The 6057-nt window shown below is 54.9% G+C and overlaps 1 non-coding gene across 1 annotated transcript; it reads right to left on the reverse strand.

Moving 5' to 3' along the window:
* Nucleotides 1–5580: 5580 nt before the first annotated feature.
* TRNAE-CUC (transfer RNA glutamic acid (anticodon CUC)) lies at nt 5581–5652 on the reverse strand. Its single transcript has one exon. It is a non-coding gene; the product is annotated as a tRNA-Glu (tRNA).
* Nucleotides 5653–6057: the final 405 nt, after the last annotated feature.

Raw genomic sequence — 6057 nt, forward strand, 5'->3', positions numbered from 1 at the left:
GCCCTACGCGTTTCGTCAGAGCGACGTCATCTGGAGCGGACGTCATCTAGTCTCTTAACAGCTGGCCGAGTTGGCCATGTGGGCCTAAAAGCGCGAAAAGCTTGACAAGGCTCAGCGGAACTGAGAAAACCAGGCCGATGGATGGCGGAGCATTTTTTGGCCCTTAACGAAGCAGAAGCCCAGACGATAGTGTCCAGCTGCTACCAGGGCAAAGAAGAATTCCCTGACCGGGAATCGAACCCGGGCCGCGGCGGTGAGAGCGCCGAATCCTAGCCACTAGACCACCAGGGAGAGGTGTGCCCCGTTCTTCCCAGGCTAGCGAGACGAAGTCAATGGCAAATACCCAAGATGGCGTTGATGCACTTTGGAGTGGGCAAATACGGCTTTCTTCCGTCAGAACCAAGGTCTCCAAAATGGGGTGAAGGAGGCACTTCTAGCTACAGCTGGTTATCCTAGTCTCTTAACAGCTGGCCGAGTTGGCCATGTGGGCCTAAAGGCGCGAAAAGCTTGACAAGGCTCAGCGGAACTGAGAAAACCAGGCCGATGGATGGCGGAGCATTTTTTGGCCCTTAACGAAGCAGAAGCCCAGACGATAGTGTCCAGCTGCTACCAGGGCAAAGAAGAATTCCCTGACCGGGAATCGAACCCGGGCCGCGGCGGTGAGAGCGCCGAATCCTAGCCACTAGACCACCAGGGAGAGGTGTGCCCCGTTCTTCCCAGGCTAGCGAGACGAAGTCAATGGCAAATACCCAAGATGGCGTTGATGCACTTTGGAGTGGGCAAATACGGCTTTCTTCCGTCAGAACCAAGGTCTCCAAAATGGGGTGAAGGAGGCACTTCTAGCTACAGCTGGTTATCCTAGTCTCTTAACAGCTGGCCGAGTTGGCCATGTGGGCCTAAAAGCGCGAAAAGCTTGACAAGGCTCAGCGGAACTGAGAAAACCAGGCCGATGGATGGCGGAGCATTTTTTGGCCCTTAACGAAGCAGAAGCCCAGACGATAGTGTCCAGCTGCTACCAGGGCAAAGAAGAATTCCCTGACCGCGAATCTAACCCGGGCCGCGCCGGTGAGAGCGCCGAATCCTAGCCACTAGACCACCAGGGAGAGGTGTGCCCTGTTCTTCCCAGGCTAGCGAGATGAAGTCAATGGCAAATACCCAAGATGGCGTTGATGCACTTTGGAGTGGGCAAATACGGCTTTCTTCCGTCAGAACCAAGGTCTGCAAAATGGGGTGAAGGAGGCACTTCTAGCTACAGCTGGTTAGCAGTGGGTTATCCTAGTCTCTTAACAGAGTTGGCCATGTGGGCCTAAAAGCGCGAAAAGCTTGACAAGGCTCAGCGGAACTGAGAAAACCAGGCCGATGGATGGCGGAGCATTTTTTGGCCCTTAACGAAGCAGAAGCCCAGACGATAGTGTCCAGCTGCTACCAGGGCAAAGAAGAATTCCCTGACCGGGAATCGAACCCAGGCCGCGGCGGTGAGAGCGCTGAATCCTAGCCACTAGACCACCAGGGAGAGGTGTACCCTGTTCTTCCCAGGCTAGCGAGACGAAGTCAATGGCAAATACCCAAGATGGCGTTGATGCACTTTGGAGTGGGCAAATACGGCTTTCTTCCGTCAGAACCAAGGTCTCCAAAATGGGGTGAAGGAGGCACTTCTAGCTACAGCTGGTTAGCAGTGGGTTATCCTAGTCTCTTAACAGCTGGCCGAGTTGGCCATGTGGGCCTAAAAGCGTGAAAAGCTTGACAAGGCTCAGCGGAACTGAGAAAACCAGGCCGATGGATGGCGGAGCATTTTTTGGCCCTTAACGAAGCAGAAGCCCAGACGATAGTGTCCAGCTGCTACCAGGGCAAAGAAGAATTCCCTGACCGGGAATCGAACCCGGGCCGCGGCGGTGAGAGCGCTGAATCCTAGCCACTAGACCACCAGGGAGAGGTGTGCCCTGTTCTTCCCAGGCTAGCGAGACGAAGTCAATGGCAAATACCCAAGATGGCGTTGATGCACTTTGGAGTGGGCAAATACGGCTTTCTTCCGTCAGAACCAAGGTCTCCAAAATGGGGTGAAGGAGGAACTTCTAGCTACAGCTGGTTATCCTAGTCTCTTAACAGCTGGCCGAGTTGGCCATGTGGGCCTAAAAGCGTGAAAAGCTTGACAAGGCTCAGCGGAACTGAGAAAACCAGGCCGATGGATGGCGGAGCATTTTTTGGCCCTTAACGAAGCAGAAGCCCAGACGATAGTGTCCAGCTGCTACCAGGGCAAAGAAGAATTCACTGACCGGGAATACGAACCCGGGCCGCGGCGGTGAGAGCGCCGAATCCTAGCCACTAGACCACCAGGGAGAGGTGTGCCCCGTTCTTCCCAGGCTAGCGAGACGAAGTCAATGGCAAATACCCAAGATGGCGTTGATGCACTTTGGAGTGGGCAAATACGGCTTTCTTCCGTCAGAACCAAGGTCTGCAAAATGGGGTGAAGGAGGCACTTCTAGCTACAGCTGGTTAGCAGTGGGTTATCCTAGTCTCTTAACAGCTGGCCGAGTTGGCCATGTGGGCCTAAAAGCGCGAAAAGCTTGACAAGGCTCAGCGGAACTGAGAAAACCAGGCCGATGGATGGCGGAGCATTTTTTGGCCCTTAACGAAGCAGAAGCCCAGACGATAGTGTCCAGCTGCTACCAGGGCAAAGAAGAATTCCCTGACCGGGAATCGAACCCGGGCCGCGGCGGTGAGAGCGCCGAATCCTAGCCACTAGACCACCAGGGAGAGGTGTGCCCCGTTCTTCCCAGGCTAGCGAGACGAAGTCAATGGCAAATACCCAAGATGGCGTTGATGCACTTTGGAGTGGGCAAATACGGCTTTCTTCCGTCAGAACCAAGGTCTCCAAAATGGGGTGAAGGAGGCACTTCTAGCTACAGCTGGTTATCCTAGTCTCTTAACAGCTGGCCGAGTTGGCCATGTGGGCCTAAAAGCGCGAAAAGCTTGACAAGGCTCAGCGGAACTGAGAAAACCAGGCCGATGGATGGCGGAGCATTTTTTGGCCCTTAACGAAGCAGAAGCCCAGACGATAGTGTCCAGCTGCTACCAGGGCAAAGAAGAATTCCCTGACCGGGAATCGAACCCGGGCCGCGGCGGTGAGAGCGCCGAATCCTAGCCACTAGACCACCAGGGAGAGGTGTGCCCCGTTCTTCCCAGGCTAGCGAGACGAAGTCAATGGCAAATACCCAAGATGGCGTTGATGCACTTTGGAGTGGGCAAATACGGCTTTCTTCCGTCAGAACCAAGGTCTCCAAAATGGGGTGAAGGAGGCACTTCTAGCTACAGCTGGTTATCCTAGTCTCTTAACAGCTGGCCGAGTTGGCCATGTGGGCCTAAAAGCGCGAAAAGCTTGACAAGGCTCAGCGGAACTGAGAAAAACAGGCCGATGGATGGCGGAGCATTTTTTGGCCCTTAACGAAGCAGAAGCCCAGACGATAGTGTCCAGCTGCTACCAGGGCAAAGAAGAATTCCCTGACCGGGAATACGAACCCGGGCCGCGGCGGTGAGAGCGCCGAATCCTAGCCACTAGACCACCAGGGAGAGGTGTGCCCCGTTCTTCCCAGGCTAGCGAGACGAAGTCAATGGCAAATACCCAAGATGGCGTTGATGCACTTTGGAGTGGGCAAATACGGCTTTCTTCCGTCAGAACCAAGGTCTGCAAAATGGGGTGAAGGAGGCACTTCTAGCTACAGCTGGTTAGCAGTGGGTTATCCTAGTCTCTTAACAGCTGGCCGAGTTGGCCATGTGGGCCTAAAAGCGCGAAAAGCTTGACAAGGCTCAGCGGAACTGAGAAAACCAGGCCGATGGATGGCAGAGCATTTGTTGGCCCTTAACGAAGCAGAAGCCCAGACGATAGTGTCCAGCTGCTACCAGGGCAAAGAAGAATTCCCTGACCGGGAATCGAACCCGGGCCGCGGCGGTGAGAGCGCCGAATCCTAGCCACTAGACCACCAGGGAGAGGTGTGCCCCATTCTTCCCGGCTAGCGAGATGAAGTCAATGGCAAATACCCAAGATGGCGTTGATGCACTTTGGAGTGGGCAAATACGGCTTTCTTCCGTCAGAACCAAGGTCTCCAAAATGGGGTGAAGGAGGCACTTCTAGCTACAGCTGGTTAGCAGTGGGTTATCCTAGTCTCTTAACAGCTGGCCGAGTTGGCCATGTGGGCCTAAAAGCGCGAAAAGCTTGACAAGGCTCAGCGGAACTGAGAAAACCAGGCCGATGGATGGCGGAGCATTTTTTGGCCCTTAACGAAGCAGAAGCCCAGACGGTAGTGTCCAGCTGCTACCAGGGCAAAGAAGAATTCCCTGACCGGGATTTGAACCTGGGCCACGGCGGTGAGAGCGCCGAATCCTAGCCACTAGACCACCAGGGAGAGGTATGCCCCGTTCTTCCCAGGCTAGCGAGACGAATTCAATGGCAAATACCCAAGATGGCGTTGATGCACTTTGGAGTGGGCAAATACGGCTTTCTTCCGTCAGAACCAAGGTCTCCAAAATGGGGTGAAGGAGGCACTTCTAGCTACAGCTGGTTAGCAGTGGGTTATCCTAGTCTCTTAACAGCTGGCCGAGTTGGCCATGTGGGCCTAAAAGCGCGAAAAGCTTGACAAGGCTCAGCGGAACTGAGAAAACCAGGCCGATGGATGGCGGAGCATTTTTTGGCCCTTAACGAAGCAGAAGCCCAGACGATAGTGTCCAGCTGCTACCAGGGCAAAGAAGAATTCCCTGACCGGGAATACGAACCCGGGCCGCGGCGGTGAGAGCGCCGAATCCTAGCCACTAGACCACCAGGGAGAGGTGTGCCCCGTTCTTCCCAGGCTAGCGAGACAAAGTCAATGGCAAATACCCAAGATGGCGTTGATGCACTTTGGAGTGGGCAAATACGGCTTTCTTCCGTCAGAACCAAGGTCTCCAAAATGGGGTGAAGGAGGCACTTCTAGCTACAGCTGGTTAGCAGTGGGTTATCCTAGTCTCTTAACAGCTGGCCGAGTTGGCCATGTGGGCCTAAAAGCGCGAAAAGCTTGACAAGGCTCAGCGGAACTGAGAAAACCAGGCCGATGGATGGCGGAGCATTTTTTGGCCCTTAACGAAGCAGAAGCCCAGACGATAGTGTCCAGCTGCTACCAGGGCAAAGAAGAATTCCCTGACCGGGAATCGAACCCGGGCCGCGGCGGTGAGAGCGCCGAATCCTAGCCACTAGACCACCAGGGAGAGGTGTGCCCCGTTCTTCCCAGGCTAGCGAGACGAAGTCAATGGCAAATACCCAAGATGGCGTTGATGCACTTTGGAGTGGGCAAATACGGCTTTCTTCCGTCAGAACCAAGGTCTCCAAAATGGGGTGAAGGAGGCACTTCTAGCTACAGCTGGTTAGCAGTGGGTTATCCTAGTCTCTTAACAGCTGGCCGAGTTGGCCATGTGGGCCTAAAAGCGCGAAAAGCTTGACAAGGCTCAGCGGAACTGAGAAAACCAGGCCGATGGATGGCGGAGCATTTTTTGGCCCTTAACGAAGCAGAAGCCCAGACGATAGTGTCCAGCTGCTACCAGGGCAAAGAAGAATTCCCTGACCGGGAATCGAACCCGGGCCACGGCGGTGAGAGCGCCGAATCCTAGCCACTAGACCACCAGGGAGAGGTGTGCCCCGTTCTTCCCAGGCTAGCGAGACGAAGTCAATGGCAAATACCCAAGATGGCGTTGATGCACTTTGGAGTGGGCAAATACGGCTTTCTTCCGTCAGAACCAAGGTCTCCAAAATGGGGTGAAGGAGGCACTTCTAGCTACAGCTGGTTAGCAGTGGGTTATCCTAGTCTCTTAACAGCTGGCCGAGTTGGCCATGTGGGCCTAAAAGCGCGAAAAGCTTGACAAGGCTCAGCGGAACTGAGAAAACCAGGCCGATGGATGGCGGAGCATTTTTTGGCCCTTAACGAAGCAGAAGCCCAGACGATAGTGTCCAGCTGCTACCAGGGCAAAGAAGAATTCCCTGACCGGGAATCGAACCCGGGCCGCGGCGGTGAGAGCGCCGAATCCTAGCCACTA

The sequence above is a fragment of the Lithobates pipiens genome, unplaced genomic scaffold, assembly GCF_037356315.1.
Source record: "Lithobates pipiens isolate NorthernLeopardFrog02 unplaced genomic scaffold, aLitPip1_a1.2 Scaffold_1, whole genome shotgun sequence".
Taxonomy (NCBI): domain Eukaryota; kingdom Metazoa; phylum Chordata; class Amphibia; order Anura; family Ranidae; genus Lithobates; species Lithobates pipiens.